This window comes from Cnephaeus nilssonii (assembly GCF_951640355.1).
Source record: "Cnephaeus nilssonii genome assembly, chromosome: 4".
NCBI classification, from domain to species: Eukaryota; Metazoa; Chordata; class Mammalia; order Chiroptera; family Vespertilionidae; genus Cnephaeus; species Cnephaeus nilssonii.
The window spans coordinates 107806321-107819149 of record NC_137075.1 but is presented as its reverse complement, the minus strand read 5'-3'; positions in this window follow the sequence as shown (position 1 = coordinate 107819149).

The window sequence follows — 12829 nt, the reverse complement described above, 5'->3', positions numbered from 1 at the left end:
ACGGTCTCGGAGGAAGCCGCACACATTTCGGTTCCAGAGTTTCCAGCCGAGAAGACAGACCCCCATCCTGTGCAGGGGAACCACGGAGGCACCCCCTCACCCCCCAGCCCCCCCCCCCCCCCGTCCTGGAGTCCCCTCCTGGACTCGGCGGTGGGAGGGAGGTTGGGGGCCGAAGGGCCGGCTGGACGACCAGGATCAGGGTCTGGCTGAGCACAGGAGCTCCTGGTGCGCAGGCGCTCTCCCCAACCTTCATGGAGGCCGCTGTGCGCCAGACACGCCAGCGGCTCGGGGTGGAGAGAGAACTGGGGCTAATGGGGTGAGCAGACACGCACACACACACAGTGACGGAGTGTCGGGGTGGCACGGAGGCCCCCTGTGTGGACTGTGCTCCGAGTCCTCAGGAAGCCCCCCTTGTCTGTGTTCCTCGTGATAACAGGGAGGCAGACACTGTCTAACATCAGCATGCCGTCTCTAGGACTGCACCACGAAGGCGGCCATACCGAGCGCTGGCTCAGACAGGCGTCAGCTCCTCATCCCTCCAGGTTTCCGGGGGCCGGGGCCGGGGAAGGGCTAGCGGATGGGCTGCTGACCCGCTGTGCCTGCCTGGCTGGGGGAGAGGGACCCCCTCAGAGGTCTGACCCTGGCCCTCTGGCCCTCTGGCGTGCTCCTCACAGACCTCGGAGCCATCAACCAAGATGCTCCCTGCACAGCCAGCGTCCCACCCACACGGAGCCCTGGGGCTCAATGAGGAGCTGGGGCCCCCGGGGGTCCTGGAGGCCAAAGGGAACCAGCCCTGAGGGACTCCCAGAGCAGAGCCTTTGGGGTGGGGGTAAAAGTCAGGGTCACGGGGTCATCTTTCCAGTTGCACGTCCTCAGAGCCAAGGAGCTATGTCGGCAGGCTTGGCAATGCCGAGCTGCCCCTTGCAAAGCACTTTTGGGGTCTCTTGGATAAAGATTTCAATATTAAACATTACGATTTTGCGATGATTAAATTCTCGCTGGGCATGAGGAAAGAGCTGTAACTACATTTCAGTGTAGCATTTGAAGGGATTTAGTGATTTTCCATTAATTTTTTTTAAATGTCAAGGGTACAGATCTTTATTCGAGGACTCGGCCTATGGCAGGTTTCAGATTTAAAAAGACCCAGCCCAGCGATGGGCTTGTGAGACTAAGACGGGGGTGAAAGTCTCCCATGCAAACATGAAGCTGTTACGTCTTCAATTGGTTAAAAAAAAAACATCTCCGTGGAAAATTCTGTAAGCTTTCCATGCATAATCAACTAAAATGAACCCTTGTAAGAGCTTGCTTTCTGAATAAAACGATCAAGCTCAGATCAAAGGCATTGCTGGGGGACCCGATCTCATCACAGAGACCCAAACGAAGGCCCAGGGTTATGCTCTGGGAGGAGACGGGCCGGACCGGGCTTCCCTCCTTCCTAGCCCGCCTCTGTCTCTCTCCCCCGGCCCTGCCTCGTGGCCAGGAAAGCATGTCGAGGTGCAGGCTTCAATTTTATGGAGCCATGGGTTCATTGTAAATATTTATTAGCTATTTGGTAAATACAATTAAATTTCTGGCTGAGCTTTGCATGACTATTTCATTAGAATTAGCTAAGGCCCACTTTCAAGTCTAAGTGGGTACCATAGAGTATAGTGGTGTAGACATTAAAGTGCAAATGAGCCCGGCCGGCATGGCTCAGTGGTTGAGCACTGACCTGTGAGCCTGGAGGTCATGGTTTGATTCCCGGTGAGGGCACATGCCCGGATTGTGGGCTCAGTCCCTAGTGGGGAGGTGACCGATCAATGATTCTCTCTCCTCATTGATGTTTCTCTCTCTCTCCCTCTCCCTTCCTCTCTGAAATCAATAAAAACATATTTTTAAAAAATAAAGTGCAAATGAAGAACGGGTGCTGATTATAGCAGGCGGGCAGCGACTTCCTGTCTGTGAGGAGCCAAGGGCCTGGTCCGGGAGCCAACACTGGGGCACATGCCCATGTCTGTGCCTTCCATGCCTGTGCATGTGGGCACCATCACCTCTCCCAGCACAGGCAGACACGGTGGGCTCCCTCCCCGGGAAGGCAGTGAGCAGGCGGGTGCCTCTCGGGGCTGAGACCCGCCCAGAGAAGACCTTCGGCCAAAGTCCTACAGTCACCGGACAGCACAGCGGGCCCTCACCCTCCTGCTCCTGCTCAGGGCCTGGGTCACTACCCCACCGCCGACCCCTTCCACGGGTGCTTTCCCCGGTAAAAAGGACCTGGCCCCAGATTCTGCTCCCGGTATCTCCCCTAGAGGAACGAAAACACCTGTGCCCGCGAACACGTGTACACGCGTGTTCACGGCTGCCTTCGTCATGAAGCCGCAAGGCGGGAACCAGCCAGCTTTCCTTCATCTGCTGAGCGGAGAACGGCGACGAGGGCTCTCCTACAACGAATACCTTTGGCAGAAAGTGAACCAAGCCCTGGCCCTGCCACCGCGTGGCGAACCCTGAAATCACCAGCTGCGTGGAAGCCCACGCACGGCCCACCCCGCAGGCCCCGCTGTGAGAGGCTCAGAGCTGCAAACCCAGCGAGGATGCGCGGTTGCTGGGCGGAGGGCGGGGACGGGGCGACCACGAAGGGGCGTGCGGTTTCTTTGGGGGTAATGACCTTGTTCTAAATCGGGTTGTGGTGATGGTTGCGCAACTGTGACTACACCAACCCCCTGGGTGGCGGACTGCGGACGGACTGGGTCTCCCAAAGGACGTTCCCGGGAGGTGCCGGCGACGCCTAAGCTCCGGCGGGACGCCCAGCCCCCCTCCGGCTGCGGGGCTCACCTCGGCCTCCGGAGCAGCGGTGCGGACTCGGAGCCGCCCGAGGAGCCGCCCTGGCGCCTCAGAGCCCCCGCCTGGTCCGCGCGGTTTGGGGCGCGGCCCGGCCTCCATCCGGGCGGCAGGCAGGTGGGCCCGCCCGCCCGCTCCACCCTCGCTGCCCGCTCTGACCCGGGTGGGTGGCGGCCTTGGGCAACACTCAGTGGACAGAGTGGGTGGAAACGCCGTCTTCCAGCTCCTAGAAAGTTCTAGAAAGCCTTCCCCTCCCACAGGCAGAGCACAGCGACATCTGAGGGTTTGGCCACAAGTTGGAAAAAGAATGATCTAAAAAATAAAATAAAATAATAAATTAAATTAAATTAAATTAAATTAAATTAAATTAAATTAAATTAAATTAAAATAAGAAGTGGCTTTTAGGACACCTTGGGGCCACGGATGGCGGTCGCCCGTCCAGTTTCCCAGGACCCAAGCCCTGCCCTGCACGCTTCAGGGGCAAACGCTGATTGGCTAAGCCATGGTTCCCCTAGCCCATGATTGGCTTAGCCCTGCGCATGCGCCCAGGCCTAGCCAATGCGGTGTGCGCGGCTGGCCACGGGGATTCCGGGGGAGTTTCTCAGGGAGACCAGGACCAGGGCCAAAGACGGCCTCCCTGGGCTGACGGTGGGGGCTGTGCCCGTGACACCCAGACTCCCAGCAGCCATCACGCTCCCCTGGGGAGAAAGGACTGTGCTGAGCTTGGACCTGGGCCGTGGGGAGACCCAGGAACGATGTGGGGGTGCAGGAGGTGGAGCTCAGGGGTGGGGGCCATTGAGGTGAGGACAGGGAGCCCACGGGCCTCGCCAGGTGCTCCTTCCCAGCAGGAAGCAGGGCTGTGGCCAGAGACCCGTCCTCCGACCCTGAGCTCCCCCCCAATTTCCATCAGGGGAGCGGAAATAAGGCCTCGGGGCATGTACAGCCAGGCCAGGCATCGCTTACTTTGGGGTAATCAAAACAACTCAACCTCTCCCCTGAGGGGCCGAAAGCCCCCAATTTCCCAGTGGGGTCAACTTCAGCAAGAGTGAGGTGCAGGTGGCCTCACTGGTTCTGGCAGTTGGTTCCACCTCTGCCTCAGTTTCCCCATTATCAATAGTCACTATCAGAACTGCTTTCTCCCACAGTCTCACCCAGGGGGCAGCCCTGGCCCGTGAGCTTGAGGCCCCAGATGGGAAAATGAGGCCTCGTTTTCGCTCACTCAGGCCCCAAGTTCCTGGTCCCCCACACCCGCCCCTCAGCCAGCTCCCCACGGGGCTTTGTAGGGTTGAATCGCTGAGGGCTGTCACGAGCGCTCCGTTTATTAAGATCTCATTTCTCTGAAAATGTCTCACGAAGTTTTCTCTTAAATAATTAAAACTAGCCCTGACCAGTTTGGCTCAGTGGATGGAGCGTCGGCCTGCGGACTGAGGGGTCCCGGGTTCGATTCCGGTCGGGGGCGTGTGCCTTGGTTGCGGGCACATCCCCAGTGGGGGGGTGCAGGAGGCAGCTGGTCGATGTTTCTCTCTCATCGATGTTTCTGACTCTCTATCCCTCTCCCTTCCTCTCTGTAAAAAATCAATAAAATATATTTTTAAAAAAAAACACTAAATGCCACCGAGAAGGCGTGTTTGGCTCTGTCGTGTCCTCGAGTGACTTCTCGGGGCCACACGCTCCCCCGGGCCGTCCCCGGAGGCACTGGCCTGCAGGTCCCGAGCTTTCAAAGTCCGTTTCTTCTCCTCTCAGGCCGCTGTTGTGCACAGGGACACTGGCCACGTCCCAGACCTTCCCAATATACCGCTGTCCTGAAGACACACAGGCCAGAAAAATCATGCGACGTCAGATGTGACTCCAGTTGGCCAGTCCCAAACAAGGCTTTATCTGTGTCCCGAGAACGCCATCTCGTCTATACTTAGGCTGTGGGATGCCGCACGCCGGGCGCCGGTGAGCTCAGCACCTCCCAAAGCCAGGACTTGGGGCAGGGCTCAGCCCTCTGGACACTGGGCCCTCCAAGTGGGTCCCTCCATGGCCATTGCTCCCTCGTGACGAGAGCGGAGATGTCCTGTGGGGTGAGGCTGCCGTGATGGACAACAGGACGGAGGGCAGGCTGAGCAAACGGACCGATTCAGTGTCCTTCCCCCGAGATCTGGGCCAGGTGTGCCTCCTGCCCGCTCACTCTCCGGCTGGCCCCGCACCGCCCTCGCAGGAGCTCATTTGCACTCTGCCTGGGGAGATGCTCAGCCTGGACACTGCCCAGCTGCTGTCCTACTGGGTGCCGGGCAGGGCACCAGGTGGGCCTGGCGTTGGGTGGCGTCTCTCACTGACCCAAGGCGCCAACTCTCCCCGCCCTCGGGCCAGCGGAGGTGCGTCCTCGCTCCTGCGCTGTGGCCACTGCCTGGTCCCGGTGTCAGAGACCGGGTCTCGGCTCCCTGAGCCGGCAGGCGGCGCCCTGGGGCCCGTCCGTGGCTCCTGCAGCACATTTGCTGTGGCTGAAACGTGAAGGATTTTGTTGACCTTTACCTCTGGGGGGCGTTTTGTAGGAACAAACCTTGTCACCATCATCACCTTCTCTGGGTGTCCCTGCCCTGCACCCCGACTTCTGCCCAGCCATGGTGGACCGTGCTGCGTCAGGCCCAGGCTCACGGGTTCCTCTGAAGCGGGAAGGCCGCAGCCGGCACCCGCGGAAGGAGCGGGGTGTCATCACCCCAGGGGCAGCCCTCAACCAGCGGGAGCGGGACTCTGGATGAGCAGCCCCTCCTGATGGGCTGTCCTGAGGTGCAGGCCAGGCGATTCCCAGGTCCCCCGCCCCCACCCAGGACTGAACGCCCAGCGCCCTCACTGCTGGCCGCCGGCCTGATCGCCAGGTGAACGGCGCGCACCCGGCTCCTTGCTCACCCTCTGCTTCCGGGCACTTGGCCGGCCGTGACCTCTGTGCACCCCGGGAAAGGGGGACAGAAGACAGGCGCAGGTGTGCCGGGCGGTTTGAGGACCACCGCAGAGCCTGGCCGTGACCGCAGAGCCTGGCCGTGACCACAGAGGCTGGCCGTGACCACAGAGCCTGGCCGTGACCGCAGAGCCTGGCCGTGACCGCAGAGCCTGGCCGTGACCGCGAACGCTGCGGGAGGGACACGCGGGCGAGAGATGCGAAAGGCCGATGGCTCCCGCCGTGGCTCCCGCGCCTGCTCCTGGTGGCTGCCGGCGGCACTGTGGCTGGTTGGCTGCTCGCTTGTGGGTCCTGGGCTGGCACAGCACAGATCCTCACGGCGCCCGCCTCGCTCCTGCTGCTTCTGGCGAATTCAAGCAAAGCCCAGAATGTTCTGCCAGTGCCTCGCGGCCACGGGACGAGGGACAGGCCCACCTGCTCTGAAAACACACAGAACCAGCAGCGGGAAGAGCCGGGCGGCCGGGAAGCAGCGCCGAGGGAGCCCGAGCCAGCGGCGGGGTTCAGCACGCAGGCGCCCCTGAGACGTGGGACAGGCTGGGGGCTCCTCCCCTGGGAGCAGCGCCTTCAAGATGTTGCTGCGTCGTCTCAATACATGGTGAGACGCCGGGGCATGAACTCGTTAAGTAACGTGCGACACGGGTGACATCGAGAGTTGTCCCTGCCCAGACAGCGGGGCTCAGTGGCTGAGCGTGAACCTAGGAACCAGGAGGTCACAGTTTGATTCCCGGTCAGGGCACACGCCCGGGTTGTGGGCTCCATCCCCAGTGGGGGGTGTGCAGGAGGCAGCCGGCCAATGCTTCTCTCACATCACTGATGTGTCTCTCCCTCCCTCTCCCTTCCTCCCTGAATCAATACAAATACACGGGGAAAGGCTCCTCCCGTCTGCTGGCAGCTGGGCCCCGCGTGGAGCGGCTGGTGGTGGCAGAGCGGGGACACACGTGGCCTCTTTGTTGCACTGATTCTGGGGTCACGGCTGTCGCCCGGGCAGCCCCAAGGGCCGGATGCCAGCTATGTGAGAATCCGCTGGCGCGGGGGGGGGGGGGGCGGGGGGGGGCGATGGGGGGGAGCAGGGGCGGTTTCTGCCGCAGGAGGAGACTCGGCAGGAAACCTCTCCTCCAGGCTCCCAGGCCTCGCAGGCACACGGTCCCGATGCGCCAGGGAGGCCTTGGAGCTGAAGCTGCTAAAAATAGCTGGGGCCTTGCCCCCTGAACCCACTGCACCTGGCCGCCCGGCAGGTGTGAGACAGGAATAGGCCGCGACCCCAGCGCAGGGCCTCCACCCGTGGGGATGAGCCGGACAGCGGAGGGCGGGCCAGCCCGATCTGCAGGGCAGTGAGGAAGCGCCGGGCCGGGCACCGAGGGGGCGGGGCGGGGGCAGCAGGCAGCGCCCCGGGCTTGGCGGGAGCCGTCTCGGTCTCTGCGTGGGCTGTGCGGCCGCTCCAGGTGCAGCCTCCTGGCCACGCTCTGGGCACCGTGAGTCTGACCCCGCAGGGCGATGGGACGGGGTGCCGCTGGGCCTGGCACGGGCTCCGGGGGTCCACAGAGGGCCTGTCCCTGCGGCCGGTAGCTCCGGGGCAGGGGCGGGAGCGGGGAAGGTGGCGGGAGCCAGGCCACGTGAGTGGGCGGGGGGGTGGGGTGAGCCTGGGAAGTGACACGGTCCGCGGCTAAAAAGGTCTGGTCACCAAAATACCGCGGTGGCGCCGGCGGCGGGGCGGGGGCTGGGCGCGCTCCTGGGCGTCGATATCATGAGTTCAAAATACCACACCCCGTGAGGCCACGGGTGTGCCTCCCACTCCTTTCTATGAGCCGTGGAGCGGCAGGCTCCTGGGCCCGGGTCCGAGCATCGCAGCCCCCGTACCTGGGACTGGGCGCTGCTGGCAGCTGGGCTGTGGCTGAGCCAGGCAGTCACTGGGGGCGCAGACTTGGGGGCGCAAAACTGCGGAGCTGACGTGGGGTTGAGAGTGTGAGCACAGCCCAGCCTGTGCCAAGGCGGCCGTCTGCTCCCGTGTCCACATCCCCGGGCACCACTGGGGCCTGCACGGGGCACACAGCCCGCTGACCGCAGGCGCCAGGCCCCCGCTCAGCCGGCCCCTCGCTCAGCCAGCAGCGTGGGCGCCCCCGGACGGCGCAGAACGCCCCTGGGTGCGGGACGGAGACAGGCTGGCCAGTGGAGGAGGGAGAGGACGTGGGGGAGAGGCGCACGCACAGCCCCAGGACCCCCCTGCACCCGCTCCCCTCGCTCTGGCCGGGCCGGCATCATCACAGGGGTGATGTTTTGAACTCATGAGCTCCCCTCGCTCTGGCATCCTGACAGCCGGCCGGGCTGGTGCCAGCGGGCACCCTTGGTCCAGGGAGACTGTTGTCCCCACAGCCCACGCCTCTGCCCACAAACAACCCTCTGCACCTTGGCGGCTCTGCCCAAGGCCTTCTGAGGGACCCCGTGCTCCCCCGAGCAGCCTCGACCCATCCTCAGGACTCGCAGGGCAGGTGTAACCCGGGGCAGGTGTAACCCGGGGCAGGTGTACCCAGGGCAGGTGTAACCCCAGGGCAGGTGTACCCAGGGCAGGTGTAACCCCAGGGCAGGTGTAACCCGGGGCAGGTGTACCCAGGGCAGGTGTAACCTTGTGCAGGTGTAACCCGGGGCAGGTGTAACCCAGGGCAGGTGTAACCCGGGGCAGGTGTAACCCCAGGGCAGGTGTACCCAGGGCAGGTGTAACCCCAGGGCAGGTGTAACCCGGGGCAGGTGTACCCAGGGCAGGTGTAACCTTGTGCAGGTGTAACCCGGGGCAGGTGTAACCCAGGGCAGGTGTAACCCGGGGCAGGTGTACCCAGGGCAGGTGTAACCCCAGGGCAGGTGTAACCCAGGGCAGGTGTAACCCCAGGGCAGGTATAACCTTGTGCAGGTGTAACCCGGGGCAGGTGTAACCCAGGGCAGGTGTAACCCGGGGCAGGTGTACCCAGGGCAGGTGTAACCCCAGGGCAGGTGTAACCCAGGGCAGGTGTAACCCGGGGCAGGTGTACCCAGGGCAGGTGTACCCAGGGCAGGTGTAACCTTGTGCAGGTGTAACCCAGGGCAGGTGTAACCCCAGGGCAGGTATAACCTTGTGCAGGTGTAACCTGGGGCAGGTGTAACCCAGGGCAGGTGTAACCCGGGGCAGGTGTAACCCGGGGCAGGTGTACCCAGGGCAGGTGTAACCTGGGGCAGGTGTAACCCAGGGCAGGTGTAACCTTGGGCTCTCAGGCTCACCTGTTCCCTGGAGAGGCCCAGGGGAAGGGGAGGCCCAGGGGAAGGGGAGGCCCAGGGGAAGGAGAGAAGCCCACGGGAAGGTTGCAGGAAGCGCTGGAGGCAGGGGCAGCTGGGGGAGTGGGGGGGGCAGGGCGGGAGGAGCAGCTGGGGGAGGGGGGGGCAGGGCGGGAGGAGCAGCTGAGCCCCCGGGGCCCTTCTCCTCACTGTCCGGGACCTCCGGGCGGCGAGGTCCTGTGGGAGTGGACGGAGGCCCAGGACAGGGCTTTGCTCCCAGACTCCTCCGGGGCCGAGCTGGAGAGCACAGAGGGCCCCTTCCCCGGCCAAGCCCCGGATCTCCCTAAAATGGCTTCTTGGGGACTTTGCACCCCAAGCTGCCAGAAGGTCCTGGGCACAGAGAGGGCCTAGACGTCACGGACTCCCCTCCCCACACCCCCACGTGCACATGGGCCCTCGACACCTCCACAGCTGCTTCCGGCAGTTTCTCCCATCCTCACCCGCGCTTGTTGTTTTTTAAACACAGCGTCTCCATGGGCTCACCCCCAGCCAGGCATCCCCCGGGGCCCGGGCTCGGTGTGCCTCACTTCACCTCCCCTGGGGCATCTGAGAGTCAGCCCTGGGAATGGGGTGGGACGGGCATCTCCGGGCAAAACCATGCTTGGCAGAGGGGCCCTGACCTGCCCCAGGGCTTCCTGGGCCAACAGGGAGGGGCCCCAGAGCTGCCCCCACCCAGACACAGACATGTGAGGTGAAGCTCAAGGTCACTATTGCTCAGAGAAATGCAAATTAAAACCACAGTGAGGTATCACCTCACACCTGTTAGCATAGCTACCATCAATAATCAACAAGCGTGGGTGAGGATGTGGAGAAAAGGGAACCCCCGTGCACTGTTGGTGGGAATACAGATTGGTGTAGCCATGGTGGACAGCAGTATGGAGGTTCCTCAAAGAGTTAAAAATGCCCCATCCAGGTAGCTCAGTTGGTTAGAGCATCGTCCTGATGCACCAAGGTTGTGGGTTTGATCCCGGGCCAGGGCACATACAAGAATCCACCAATGAATGCATACACAAGTGGGGCAACAAATCGATGTTTCTCTCTCTCTAAAAAATTAAAAATGGAACTGCCTTATGACCTGGTGATTCCACTTCTGGGTACTTATCTGAAAAAAACCCAAAACCCAACACACTAATTTGAAAAGACATATGTACTCCCCCATGTTCACTGTGGTGTTATTTACAAAAATCAAGCTATGGGAGCAACCCAAGTGCTCAACACTAGGCAAGTGGACAAAATACGCACACACAATGGAACATTAGCCACAAAACAGAACAAAATCTTCCGATTTGTGACAGCTGGGATGGACCAGGAGAGTACTGTGCTAAGTGAAATAAGTCATACAAAGACAAATACCATATGATTTCACTTATGTGTGGGATCTAAAGCGCAAAACAAACAAACAGACTCACAGATACAAAGAATAAACTGATGGTTGCCAGATGGCAGGCGTGTTGGAGGACTGGGTGAAAAGGTGAAGGGATTAAGAAGTACAAATTGGTGGTTGCAAAATAGTCATGGGATGTAAAGTACAGCATAGTCAATTATATTGTAACTAGAGGCCCGGTGCACAAAGTCGTGCACCAGTGGGGTCCCTCAGCCTGGCCTGCGGGATCAGGCCAAAACCGGCTCTCTGACATTCCCCGAGGGGTCCTAGATTGCGAGAGGGTGGTTCTCGGGTTTGCACCCTGGAATCGGGCTCCCTCCTCTCTGGTTTCGGGTGCATGACCCGAGAACAGCAGCTGCAAAGTCACCGCAGCTTGGCAGCTCCTGCGTTGAGCATCTGCCCCCTGTTAAGTCATTATATGTCATAGCTACCGGTCAGATGGTTAAACGGTCAGATGGTCGCTTAGGCTTTTATATAGAGGGAGATGGAATGTCAAAAAAATAATTAAAAAGAAAAGAAAAAACCTTCTTCGTTGACATGAGTGGTTTCTGTCCTGACTAGGTGTGGAGACACAGCTAGTCTTTGACCCACACTCTTACCACTTGCATTGCCGTCCATCCAGCCGTACGTCTTCGATGCCAGCTAGAGCCACCCCTTCAACATCACCAACTCGCTTTCACGTTTCTCAGGATGAAGATCTGCATAGGAAAAATTCTCTCAATTTTTGTTTATAGAAAATGTCTTTACTTGGCCTTCATTTTGAAGATTTTGCTGGATATAGAGTTCTTATGTGGCAGTTTTTAATTTCAGCATTTTGATGTTCCAAAGTTTTCTATCCTCTATTGTTTCTGCTGCGAAGTCAGTTAATCGTGTCATTGTCCCTCTGTGTAACCTGTTTTTCTCTCACTTCCAAGATTTTCCAAGATTTTCTCATTCCCATTGGTGTTCAGGGGTCAGCTATGGTGATCCTAGGACTGGTTTCCATGTTTTCATTCTGCTTCAGGCTCACTGAGACTCTTGGATCTAGCATTAACATGGCTCACAAATTTGGGTGGTTTCTGCCATTATATCTTCAGATGTGTGTCCTGTCCCTTTCTCCATTACCTCTCGTTCTGAGACAATTACATGTGTGTTGGCTGCTTCATATGGTCTCACATAGCTCTGAGGCCCTGTTCATTCTTCCTCTTTGTTCTCTCCATTTTTTGGGTTAATTTCTACTGCTCTATCTTGAAGTTCACCAATTCATCTGCCACCTCTAATGTGCTATTCAAACCATCTAAAAACAAAGAGAGAGAAACCAAGATGGAGGCATAGGTAAATACCTGAACTTGCTGCCTCGCACAACCACTTCAAAACTACAACTAAAAGACAAAACGGACATCACCCAGAACCACAGGAAGGCTGGCTGAGTGGAAATTCTACAACTAGAAGGGAAGAGAAAAGCACACTGAGACTCAGAGGAGGTGCAGAAGTGAAGTGTGGAGGTACGGAGGCGCACGCGCAGAAAGGGCTGGCTACTGAGGACGAGGTTGTCTTTTTCAATCAGGAGGGAGACACAAGCTCCCGACTGCTCTGAACTCTAATTCTGGGAGAGACTCTGGGGACCCAGACTCATACGGGGAGAAACTGGACTGTCTGGCATGGGGCTGGAACATGAGGGCGGCTTTTTCTCAGAGGTACTTGCAGCGATTACTGCAGGACACTGAGACCCGGGGCCTCTTAGGGCAGGGCTAACAGTCAGCCATTGCTGTTTGCTCCGCCGTTGATTCCCTGAGGTCCCACCCCACCCGATTTACCACCCCACCCAAGCTGTGCGCAGAGGCTTTTGCATATGAATGGCCTGGCCCTTTGCAATCTAAAATTACCTAACAAACTGCAGCTGAGTCAGAGAGACACAGAACATCCAAAAGAAGGCCCAAGGCCCCAAGCAGCTTGCATTGCTTCACAGCTGGGCCTCATCTGGGCACCTCAAAACCCCAAACAAAGAGGAAGAATCTGCAGATCTCTCTGTAGCTCCTGCTGGGTGGCCTCAGGCAGAGCTAAATTTGCACCTCCTTGGAGTTCCAAGAGCCAGTGTACCCAGGGGTCAGAGTGGGACCATCCAGATTACAACTCCTCAGATCCATAAGGGACACACTCAGGGGGCAGACACAGTGAGCACCAAAGACCCACTGAAGCAAGTCTTGCCCCATAAGGTTGTCTCCAGCACAATTCCCCACCGTAGATACAACTGATCCTCACAGCCAATTGGCCTGGAGGTCAGTTCCTCCCAGTGATACCAACAACAATCAAGGCTTAACTACAACAAGACTGCACACAGCCCACAAAGGGGTGCACCAAGAGTGTCCACCTCAGGTAACTGGGGAGGCTGAGCCACTGGGCCCTATAGG